Source organism: Salvia splendens, chromosome 3, assembly GCF_004379255.2.
Source record: "Salvia splendens isolate huo1 chromosome 3, SspV2, whole genome shotgun sequence".
Classification (NCBI taxonomy): domain Eukaryota; kingdom Viridiplantae; phylum Streptophyta; class Magnoliopsida; order Lamiales; family Lamiaceae; genus Salvia; species Salvia splendens.
The window spans coordinates 29418873-29431419 of NC_056034.1; the positions used below are offsets into that span (position 1 = coordinate 29418873).

General features: G+C 37.8%; 1 pseudogene; it reads left to right on the forward strand.

Moving 5' to 3' along the window:
* Positions 1-10488: 10488 nt before the first annotated feature.
* LOC121796838 lies at positions 10489-12277 on the forward strand (annotated as a pseudogene).
* Positions 12278-12547: the final 270 nt, after the last annotated feature.

The following is a 12547-nucleotide window of genomic DNA, read 5'->3' on the forward strand; positions in this document are numbered from 1 at the left end:
TTGGACTCATAGGTCCCTCTGTAATTTCAGATCCAGTACAAGGCTGTCACAGATCCTCTTTAATCACATGATTCATGTACTTTCAATACCATATGTAAAACATCAATTACATATTTTTATCATATAATTCATTTACAACATCATATTCATTGCACCAATCACATATCCATATCATATTCCACCATCTATATCAAATAACACATAATCATATCAATCAACCACATAACAAATGTAAAACTAAAAGTGTGATTTATACACACCTTATCATGATAGGTAATCTGGTCGAACACTAGCTCTTGATTCCCGATCTACGTTCCTTGATCCTTTCTACCTTCGGGCTATTTTTCTGCCTTCCGACTCCAACTTCTCGTTTAATTTTTTTTAACTTAAAAGTTCCCTTGTTTTAAATCTCCCACTCTCTGCTAGCTAAACTCATATTTCCATCGTAATTCTTTCCATTTTTTTTAGTAATATAGTCAAATAAACCGACTCACATATATTAATTAAATGACTCCCTTTTTTGTGTTAATACGTGTACTTCAAATGACTAAATTGCAATCCTAAATTTATAAGTCTACACGTGGGACTCTAAAATGAGTCCTTATCCCAAATCTCATCTTCATGGTAAGTACTTAGTATATATTTGGGTTTACATAATATAATACCCATGCACATCTACTTCCATCTACAAAAAGACACATATGCACACACTTATACTATTAGTATATGATAATTAAAGAAAATATATATTATATGCATATAACTCAATTAAGTTAATTATCTAACTTTATAATTCCGTTTAACTTATATACACATATAAACAATTCTATTCATTAGTCATGAAAGATAAAAATCATTCTTATGATACCCATAAAATATATATAATATGCATTGAAAGTAAAATATAAAATGAAGCATGTTTTGGGTTAGGGATGTTACATGTGAGTTTTGAAGAAAATATTTGTTTTGAAAGTAGACGTGAAATGTGTTGTGATTATAGAGTGCTTATGTTGTAGGCTAGATTGAATACGCGCGAACCGTAGTTTTAAGTTGAGATAATTTATCGCTTTTCCGAGCGATGAAAACGAACGAGAATCTGAAAGTTTGGGGTGAACCCCTAATTTGTCAAGTCACGACGAGGCAAGGGGATCGAGAGTGCGAAAGGAGGCCGATGGACCATGAACCTTTTCTTGGAATTGCGTGAAACTTTGAAGCAAGCTAAGTGCGAACCATTCGAAGGACGTAAGCAAATTTCGGGACGAAATTTTTGTTAAGATGGGTAGATTGTAACACCCCGACTTTTTCTACCTTTTTATTTTGTTCTTGAAAGAACCGTCGTTTGTACACTTGAAAATTTTTCGACCTTGTTTCTTTTATCGAGAGAAGTATTTCACTTTTGGGGCCAAACAATTATTCTTTCCTGCCCAATTTGAAACCCAATTGTTACGAGCCCAAAATGATACCCACACGAAAGAATAGACCACGTATCAAATACACTTACGACAACAAATCAAAACGAAAAGTTGCATAAGAACCGCGTCACATCAAGATGAAAAGTCGGATAAGAACCACATCGCATCAGGCACGTTTTCCAACGACGGCCGCATTAATTACTCGTCGCATCAAAACGAAAAGACGTGAAATTTTGTCTTTTATGAAAAAATTGTATATATATACAACCTCCCTCCTTTTCATTACTTACTTCACAATCGAGAGAAATCCGAAAGAGAGAAGAGAGGGGATGGAGGAACGAATGTCCGACCACCTACCTGTCGGGAACGGCGTCGGCGGCTGGGGGAGATCCTCGGCGACGGTGGCTGGGGCGGACCGCGACGGCGAGCCGCCGCGCATACATCAGCGGTGGCGGTAGCGTGGTGGCGGCGTGAGCGTAGCCGAGAAAGAGAAGAGGAGAACGAGAGGAGCACGGCGTGAAGGCTTTAAACGAACGAGGTGGGCTTTCTAGTTACCGTACAGTTTTTACGAGAAGTTTTTACGTGGGCTTTCGAACTAAAGTGTTTCCAAGAACTTTCGTATATCGGTTTGAGCATCATGTTATATGTGATCAAAGTGAAAGTGTTGTTGCGCATGTTATGTTGTGATATATGTGTTGATTTATCGAGTGATTTGTGATTTGCTCGACTTGTTGATGTGATATGAGATGATGCTCGATCTTGACGGAACACAAAAATGATTTATATTTCAAAAACGTTTTGAGGAAAATAAAGTTGAAAAGATTATGTCAAGCCATATTTTGTTTTGGAACTATGCCTATCTGACTGCAACGATGAATGGAATGGATTGATGGAAGACCGTGGGAGGTAACCACTTTCCCGTCACTTGAATGATAAGATATGATGAATGATGAAAGGAACGATGAATGATGAATGGACTGATGAATGAACAAGAGATAGTGAAATTGGGTTTGTCAGATACGGCATATGTTCCAGGAAAATAGATCGAAAGATCGCTTTTGAAAAAGGAAAAGAAAAATGTTTAGTGTTCTCGGACTTTTCCTAAAATCCCGAGTTCACTCAAAGAGTGACTTGACAAAATCTGTTTTTATAAAATATATTTTGGCACGTGTCCACTGAGTACACTAAGTACTCAGCCCTGCATATGTTTTCTCTATATGCAGGTTGAGCGGTGACGAGCACGGTGGGTGTTGAGCATGAAAGTGAAGAAGATTGTAAATAAAACTTTCTGAATATATTATGTCTTCATACATAATAGTATTCTACTCTCGAATGCTTCCGCCAAGTGTTGTTGAGATAATTTTATCTCGAGTTGCTGATTGTTGAAAAGACACTCTGATTTTATTCGAGTTTTTCCCATTTGTTTGGAGCTAAAGTCGAGTTTGTACTCTGTGTATCATACACTCTGATATATATTATTCTCTTAAGCTAATTGAGCCTTTCTTATGAGCTGTTATCCTTAAATGCTATTCTTTAATGTTTGTCCCTTGGTCACGATCGCCTCGTTAGTAACACCCCGGGCTTTTTCTACCTTTTTATTTTGTTCTTGAAAGAACCGTCGTTTGTACACTTGAAAATTTTTCGACCCTGTTTCTTTTATCGAGAGAAGTATTTCACTTTTGGGGCCAAACAATTATTCTTTCCTGCCCAATTTGAAACCCAATTGTTACGAGCCCAAAATGATACCTACACGATTGAATAGACCACGTATCAAATACACTTACGACAACAAATCAAAACGAAAAGTTGCATAAGAACCGCGTCACATCAAGATGAAAAGTCGGATAAGAACCACGTCACATCAGGCACGTTTTCCAACGACGGCCGCATTAATTACTCGTCGCATCAAAAAGAAAAGACGTGAAATTTTGTCTTTTATGAAAAAATTGTATATATATACAACCTCCCTCCTTTTCATTACTTACTTCACAATCGAGAGAAATCCGAAAGAGAGAAGAGAGGGGATGGAGGAACGAATTTCCGACCACCTCTCTGTCGGGAACGGCGTCGGCGGCTGGGGGAGATCCTCGGCGACGGTGGCTGGGGCGGACCGCGACGGCGAGCCGCCGCGCATACAGCAGCGGTGGCGGTAGCGTGGTGGCGGCGTGAGCGTAGCCGAGAAAGAGAAGAGGAGAAAGAGAGGAGCACGGCGTGAAGGCTTTAAACGAACGAGGTGGGCTTTCTAGTTACCGTACAATTTTTACGAGAAGTTTTTACGTGGGCTTTCGAACTAAAGTGTTTCCAAGAACTTTCGTATATCGGTTTGAGCATCATGTTATATGCGATCAAAGTGAAAGTGTTGTTGCGCATGTTATGTTGTGATATATGTGTTGATTTATCGAGTGATTTGTGATTTGCTCGACTTGTTGATGTGATATGAGATGATGCTCGATCTTGACGGAACACAAAAATGATTTATATTTCAAAAACGTTTTGAGGAAAATAAAGTTGAAAAGATTATGTCAAGCCATATTTTGTTTTGGAACTATGCCTATCTGACTGCAACGATGAATGGAATGGATTGATGGAAGACCGTGGGAGGTAACCACTTCCCCGGCACTTGAATGTTAAGATATGATGAATGATGAAAGGAACGATGAATGATGAATGGACTGATGAATGAACAAGAGATAGTGAAATCGGGTTTGTCAGATACGACATATGTTCCAGGAAAATAGATCGAAAGATCGCTTTTGAAAAAGGAAAAGAAAAATGTTTAGTGTTCTCGAACTTTTCCTAAAATCCTGAGTTCACTCAAAGATTGGCTTGACAAAATCTGTTTTTATAAAATATATTTTGGCACGTGTCCACTGAGTACACTAAGTACTCAACCCTGCATATGTTTTCTCTATGTGCAGGTTGAGCGGTGACGAGCGCGGTGGGTGTTGAGCATGAAAGTGAGGAAGATTGTAAATAAAACTTTCTGAATATATTATGTCTTCATACATAATAGTATTCTACTCTCGAATGCTTCCGCCAAGTGTTGTTGAGATAATTTTATCTCGAGTTGCTGATTGTTGAAAAGACACTCTGATTTTATTCGAGCTTTTCCCATTTGTTTGGAGCTAAAGTCGAGTTTGTACTCTGTGTATCATACACTCTGATATATATTATTCTTTTAAGCTAATTGAGTCTTTCTTATGAGCTGTTATCTTTAAATGCTATTCTTTAATGTTTGTCCCTTGGTCACGATCGCCTCGTTTGTAACACCCCTGGGGTGGGCGGTCGTGACAATTTCCTCCAGAAGTCGCGGAATGCCGGGAGCGGCCGGAGCGAGGTCGACATCATCACTGCGGCGCTGAGCACATACCAATCCATGAATGCTAAGTCGTTCAAGTACCTCAACGTTTGGCAGGAAACGCGGTTCCACCCGAGGTATCTGGGAGGCGTAACATCCTCCTCTAGCGGCTCCTCCAAACGGTCAAGGTCGGTATCCCTATCCGACTCCGGCTCCGAAGAAGTGGCTAGCCAACTCGCCGGAGCTAACTTGGGTAGCCCCGACGCCGGACCAAGTGGTTCCCAATGCCGACCGCAAGGAAGGAAGAAGGCGGCGGCCGAGCGCCGGCGCTCCGCGACTCCATCGGCCCCCGCCCCCGAACCCGCACCCTATGTTCCACCTCCACCCCCGAACAACTCGTTGTGGGCCCTTTTGGCCCAACTCAATATGGCCGATAGGTTAACTATGACCTCCACGCAACTTCAAACGCACGAGGGCATGATAGTAGGTCTCCAAAAAAAATTGGGGTTGTTGCCGCCGGATGAGTAGTCTTCCTCGGGTAATATTAGCCAATAATTCTGTAATTTTTAATTTTTAGTATTTTAATTATGTAATTTTTAATTTTTAGGATTTTAATTATGTCTTTTTTATTTTATTTGTATTTTGTAATATTTATTGTGATTTTTTAATGAATTTTAGTATTATGGAAATGTTTATGTTTAATTGAATATTAAATTAATTGTGCTCGTCCTTGCGGAAGAGCACAGTTGTGGGTGTTGTGCTCTTGCCAGAGAGCAGGTATGAATAGTACCACCCGGGCCCACAACTGTGCCGCTGGCAAGAGCACGGTTGTGGATGCTCTAAGCAAGAATTGTGATGGAGATATCAGACATGATTTATTCTATTTTAATATATATTTCTTTGAGTGCAGACATGTCAATTTATCATTATAATAGCAGGAAAGGTTGCAGGAGATAACATAGGTGATCTTTCTAGCATAAAATTGCCCTCAACTTTAGCACAAAATATGCGGGGCTGACGGAATAGCCCTTAACTTTAAGTGTCTAACGTCCGTTCCTGCCACTATAGCCCGTTTCACCCGTAAACTCTACACATTCTCAACAAAGTCGTTAACTTAATCAATTAGTATGTGATTTATCGAAAGACCACGATTCAAACTATCAAACTCGACTATATATACAACAATCAATTGATAAAACCAACAAAACTATGAGTTTATCTACTTCTCCAAACTAAAACTCTTGTTTGTTCCCGAACAAGGAAGAAGTAACTCAAAATTAACTCATGCATAGGGACTTAGATTATCATCATTGCTTCGTACAGAAAAAATAAGATCAATATTTTCAGTCGCATAGCAATAAGCATAAAAAGACTAAACAACACTAAAGAAGACTAAACAATCCTCCCTCCGTCCCACCGAAGATGATCAATTTCCTTTTTAGTTTGTCCCACCCAAGATGACTATTTACTAAAAGTATAAACCCCTTTATCTCTGCTTTATTTGCTCTCTTTTAATTTACTCTCTCCACCTAACACACAAAATAAAAGTGCATAAAATCTTGTGCCGCCCAAAAAATAGGTCATCTTCCTTGGGACGGAGGGAGTACTAAACATATTTTAAGAGCATGCACAGCGGTGCTCGTTGCGACGAGCACCCGCCATGCCGCTGGCGCGGCGCAGGCCTGCTCGCCGCTGTGCTCTTGCCAGCGGCACGGCCCTGCTCGATGCATCGAGCACCGCCGTGCTGCTGAGCAGGTTGACGTGGCGCTCCATGATTGGCCAGCCGTTGGCATTTTCATTTTTTTAAAAAACATAAAAAATAATACCAAAAATAAAAAAATCGGATTCCCAAAAATATGACCATTTTTTACCGTTTTTTTGTAATTTTTTTGAATTTTTTAAATCCCAAAATCATCTATAAATACACACATTCATCATCCATTTTAACATCAAATTATCTCTCAATTCATCACCTACATCTTCCTCTCTCACTCAAACACTCTCTAAATTAAAAAATGGATATGAACGATATCATTGCGGAAGCGGAAAGCGAATAACAAGAATACTATCAACAATATTGTGCCGCCTATGAAGCCTATCTCGCCGCCGCCGCCGCCCCTCCCCTCCTCCTCGACCAACGAGGTCAAATCGCTGCTACATCCCTCGTGACCGGCGTTCGTTCTGCTTTCGGTGAGGAATTCCTTCGGGCACCCACCACTTAAGATTGTCAACGGTTGCTTCATATTCACGAAACAGTCCACGGATTTCCCGGTATGCTTGGCAGCATTGACTGCATGCGTTGGAGGTGGAAGAATTACGTGAATGCTTGGAGGGGGCAACACTTAAGCGGCCACAAAGGCGGCGACCCAACGCTTATCCTTGAAGCGGTTGCCGACTACCGCCTATGGATTTAGCATGCATATTTCGGTGTTGTCGGATTCAACAACGACTTGAACGTGCTCTATTATTCACCACTATTTAGTGATGTTTTGAATGGTGTAGCACCGGTGATCGACTTCACCGTCAACGAAAATCCATACCACATGGGGTACTATCTTGCTGATGGTATCTACCCAAGGTGGCCGACTTTCGTGAAGACGCTCAGCAATCCACAAGACACGAGACGGGTTCTTTATTCACAGCGTCAAGAGGCTGCTCGGAAAGACGTCGAAAGAGCTTTTGGGGTCCTTCAAGCCCGATTCAACATTGTGAAGACCCCGGCTCGACTGTGGTACACAAAGAATATTGCCGACATCATGTACACGTGTATTATCTTGCACAACATGATTATAGCTGACGAAGGACCTAGGGTGGCTAACTTTTACGACGAGGATGAAGCCGGAAGCTCAACCGCAAGGTCTCCCCCACGCCGAGGTGTGCGTACTACGGTGCGAGAGGATCGAAACAAGGCACACAACGCGCGAGACCAAAATCCACATTGAGCTACAAGAATACCTAATACAACACATTTGGGCGAAATTCGACCACGAGTAGTGGATTTTTTAAATTTTATGAATTTAAATATCTAATTTTTAATTTTTAGGATTTTAATTATGTCATTTTTAATTTTTAGGATTTTAATTATGTAATTTTAATTTCTTTTTAGTAATTTGTAATATTATTTCAGATATTTTTAATGCATTTTAATATTGTGGAAATATTTATATTTATATTGAATAATAGAATGGTGGGATTCTTGAGCATGCTCTTACGGAAGAGCATGTATATAAATGTTATGCTCTTGCCAAAAATAGGGAGTAAAAGTGGATCCAGACCCACTTCCATGCTCTCATGGGTGTGGATGCTCTAACTCATAAACCATCTTGTCAAGATACCTTCACAAATAGAGATATAATGTGATTTAGTCTCACTATCAACTGGATAGGATGGCGTGTATACACTCAAATTAAAGCATAATGAAATGTTTACCATAAACTTAGATCAAAATCTAAGATCTCATATACTTAAGCATGAAAGTAATCATAAAATCAAATGTCTTTAAAACAGATTACACTGTAGACTCCGTAGATAATAAAAATATTTAGAAAATAACATAAATATCACAAAAAGTGAAGGTGGTCAAGTTCCACTTTGCAAACAATCATAACACTAACAATAGCAATTAAAAACTAAACTTTTATTATTCTTTTATTTCTTCCTTTCTCTAACACATTCTTTAATTTCTTCCTTCAACCATTCTTCCTTTATTTTTAACTTTTTTTCTTTATTGATATCTTTTTCTATTTTAGTGATGTTATTACACATGAAAATCAATCATCTATTTCAGCATGAGATCCTTTTCAACATCCTAAGTACACTCTCTCTAATTTAATGTTAGGAATAAAAATTTACTACAATAATTAAATGTTACTCTTCTCGTTCCCGAAAAGTATGAACTATTTCGTTATTACACCGTCCTAAAAAGTATGAACTTTCTAATTTTAGAATAGTTGAACAACACATTACCCTTACACATATTTTTATTTACAACTTATATCATTACACTACAATACTAATGATGTGGAGCTCACTCTCTACTAACACTACTTATATTACCATTTATTTCTCTCTCTCTCTTTCTTACTTTATCAATTATTATAAATAAAAACTCATACCAAACCAAATGTTTGTACTTTTAAGGACAAATGGAGTATTATATAACATGCAATTGTAATTCGATTCAAATATTGTTCTAGATTATTTTTACTTTATACTCCATTCGTTCCTCTTTAATGGAGACATTTCATTTTTTGCACTCGTTTTGAAAAAAAAATAATAAATAGTTAAAGTGGAGAAATAGTAAAGTAAGAGAGAGAGTAATGTAGAGAAGACTCTTCTCTAAATTATTCTCTGTCTTACTTTACTCTTTCACCACTCTTTTGGAAACTTTTTCCAAAAGAGGAAATGTGACATCTTTGTGGGACAAAATAAAAATGAAAGTGTGACATCTACTATGGAACGGAGGGAGTATTAATTTTTCAAAACGAGTGCAGAAAATGAAATGCCTCTATTAACATTGAACAGAGGGAGTAGTATTTACTTTTTAAAATTGTATCACAACATATTTTTCCATTTAGTATTTTTCCAAAACAAAATTATTTGTAATTCTAATTTAATAATTTTTATTTTGCATTGTACAATTGAGTTGATATAATTTTTCTATACTGTTTTACAGAATTTTTGGATATTAGTGATGTATATAGTACTCCCTCTATATCATGTTATTCACATTTTTCTGTTTCGTTTTGGCTTGTCCTGACTACTTACACTATAAATATTTATATTTTAAGTAGTAAAAATTAGAGTATTTAAATGATAGTATATTAAAGTTAATTTAGTATTCCCTTATTAAGTGATCTCTCATTATCCTTAAAATACTAATTTAATTATACTAAAAATCAATCCTAATTTTACGACCTAAAATAAAAAGTGCGAGTAACATGGGACAGAGAGAGGAATTTATACTCTATCCGTCCTTTAAAAATATAAATATTTACACAAATAATTTACCTTCGGTATAGCTGTATCTTTAACTATTTTTTTTAAATAATATTTTTAAATTTTGTGTGTAGAATGGGTCGTGCATAAGCGGATTTAAACTAGTTTCCCAAAAATGCACATATGGATTGGGCTGAATCACAGATCTTTTCTCTACACCATGCTTGTAATAAGTAAAGCAATATTGAAAGATGATGTTTTTGAAAAGTAATCCACACAAAATAACGGTAATACTATATGCTACTCCGTATTTAATGAAATGTCATTATTATTATATTGTGAAACTACATGGAAATATTAAAAATATAAACTGCACAATGCCCATTAGAGGATTAAGAAAACATTTAAAAAAAATTATTCGCTAGAATATGAAATCAGTGTTATATAGTACTGCCATAATAAGCCCAGCATATATTTTAATATCTTTGGAAGCAACTTTGTACTAGTAGGTTAAAGTTGGATTTGTTAAATGATGATTCACATCCAATATGTAAAAAAATTAGTGTAGAAGTTGAGCAATCGATTCAAAGATTTATAACCAAAATATTATTGGAGATCATTTTAGCCTATGAATGGTTTTAATCTTATGTAATGAACTAAATCAACATTGTCTTTTCCCGTTTGGGCTTATCTTCCATTATCCTATCCTATTTATGTTGAATAATTTGATAAACAAATTAAACTTTTGAAAGCAAGATGCACCAAATCAATAATGTTACTTTAAGTTAAAGTCTCACTTGTTTCCCTGTATCTATCAGTAGTTGGACCAAACAAAAAGAAATGGTGTTAAAATCTTGCAATATTTATTTCACAAACTCAAGAAAATATGGCTTTAGCTTCACTTGTCAACAACTGCAATGGCCAATTTCAAAGGAAATAGCTATAATCACCATCACAATCTTGGCTTTCGCCGCGCTCTTTTACACTCAGAGATTAGGCTCTTTATCTTCAACAGCCAAGTTGAGGTTCAAACCATGCGCTAGAAGTAAAGCTGGTGAGAAAAATCTAAGTTTTCACCTCAAACATATTTACATCGTACGCTACTATTATTTACTGTTTCATAACAACCAACTTTGCAGTTGAGAGATTAGTTGATGTGAATGGCTTCAATTACGCAGATGACGAACTGTTCGATTTTGATCCTGATCAATGCAGCCTGAATCATGGGAAATGGGTGTTTAATCGCTCCATTGAGCCCCTATATTCGGATAGAACTTGTCGATTCTTAGACAGGCAGGTTTCGTGTGTGAAAAATGGTAGGCCGGATTCGGATTATAGGTACTGGGAGTGGCAACCCGACAACTGCAGGCTGCCGAGGTAAAATACCCCCATTTTTTTAGCTATAGGCACATAATTGATCTTATTATAAAAAACTTGAATTTTGTTTTGCAGGTTTGATCCAAGAATGGTGCTGAGGAAACTTAAAGGGAAGAGGCTAATGTTTGTTGGGGACTCACTTCAGAGAGGGCAATGGCAGTCCTTTGTTTGCCTCGTTGATTCAGTGATACCGAAAGGAAAGAAGTCGATGAAACGAGGCCGTTTGCATTCTGTTTTCAGAGCAAAGGTGAGTAACAAATATGAAAATGTGTGGAATGTTTGGGCACCGATGTTACCTTCTTTTTTTGGATTTGGTTAGGAATACGATGTGACAGTGGAGTTCTATTGGGCACCTTTCGTGGTAGAATCCAACACAGATGTTCATATAAAAGCAGATTCAAAACAGAGAATAGTGAAGGTGGACTCAGTTGAAAAGCATGCCAAACACTGGTTGGGTGTTGACATCCTCATCTTCAACACTTACGTTTGGTGGATGAGTGGCCTCAAAACTAAGATATTGTAATACTACTATAATAGCATGTTTGGTTCTACCCCACCAAACATGACCCATCTGTGTCTCATCTCTTGATTTCCCTGTGTGTCTCTCATATTATATGCGCAGATGGGGTTCGTTTGCAAACGGAGAAGAAGGCTACGAAGAGGTGGAGACACACATTTCATACACGCTAGGGCTCAGAACATGGGCAAATTGGGTGGATTCACTACCATGTCGCCTTCACACCATAGGCCAGCAGACTGGGGGAATGAAAATGGCACGAAATGCTTCGATGAGAGGCTGCCGGTGCTGAAGAGAAGTGGGTCGGACAAGAGGATGATGGGCGTGGTGGGTAGCGTCGTGGCAAGGATGAAGGTGCCGGTGACACTGATCAACATAACGCAACTATCGGAATATAGGATTGATGCGCACACCTCAGTTTATACTGAGTTGGGAGGAAAAGTGTTGACGGGAGATCAAAAGGCTGATCCCTTGCATTATGCTGATTGTATACACTGGTGCTTGCCTGGACTTCCTGATACTTGGAATCATATACTCTACACGAATTTTATGTTACATGTATGACATGAACATAAATTGATTGATTTTTCCGCTAAATTTAGACCAACCAAGTAATTACACCATCGAATCAGCTCGTCATTTCTTTGCAAATTCGACTCATTCGAGTTTGCATTTCTTCGAAATCCAACTGTTCACGGAAATTTTTATTTGGATTTCCTTCATATTTTGATAGTATGTACGTCTCGTGCGTAAAGCGATTGTTACATATTTTCCACTATTATACTCCCTCCGTCCCCAAAGAATATGCACTTTGAGTTCGACATGGATTTTAATGTAAAATTATAAGAGAGAGGTAGAGAAAAAAATAATTAAAGTATTGTTAGTGGAGAATGAGTCGCATCTCATTAGAAAAAAAAACTTTTCAAAATAAAAAAATGTATATTCTCGTGGGATAGCATAAAAAGAAAATTATAACCTAAAACTCAAATGCACCACATAAAATAA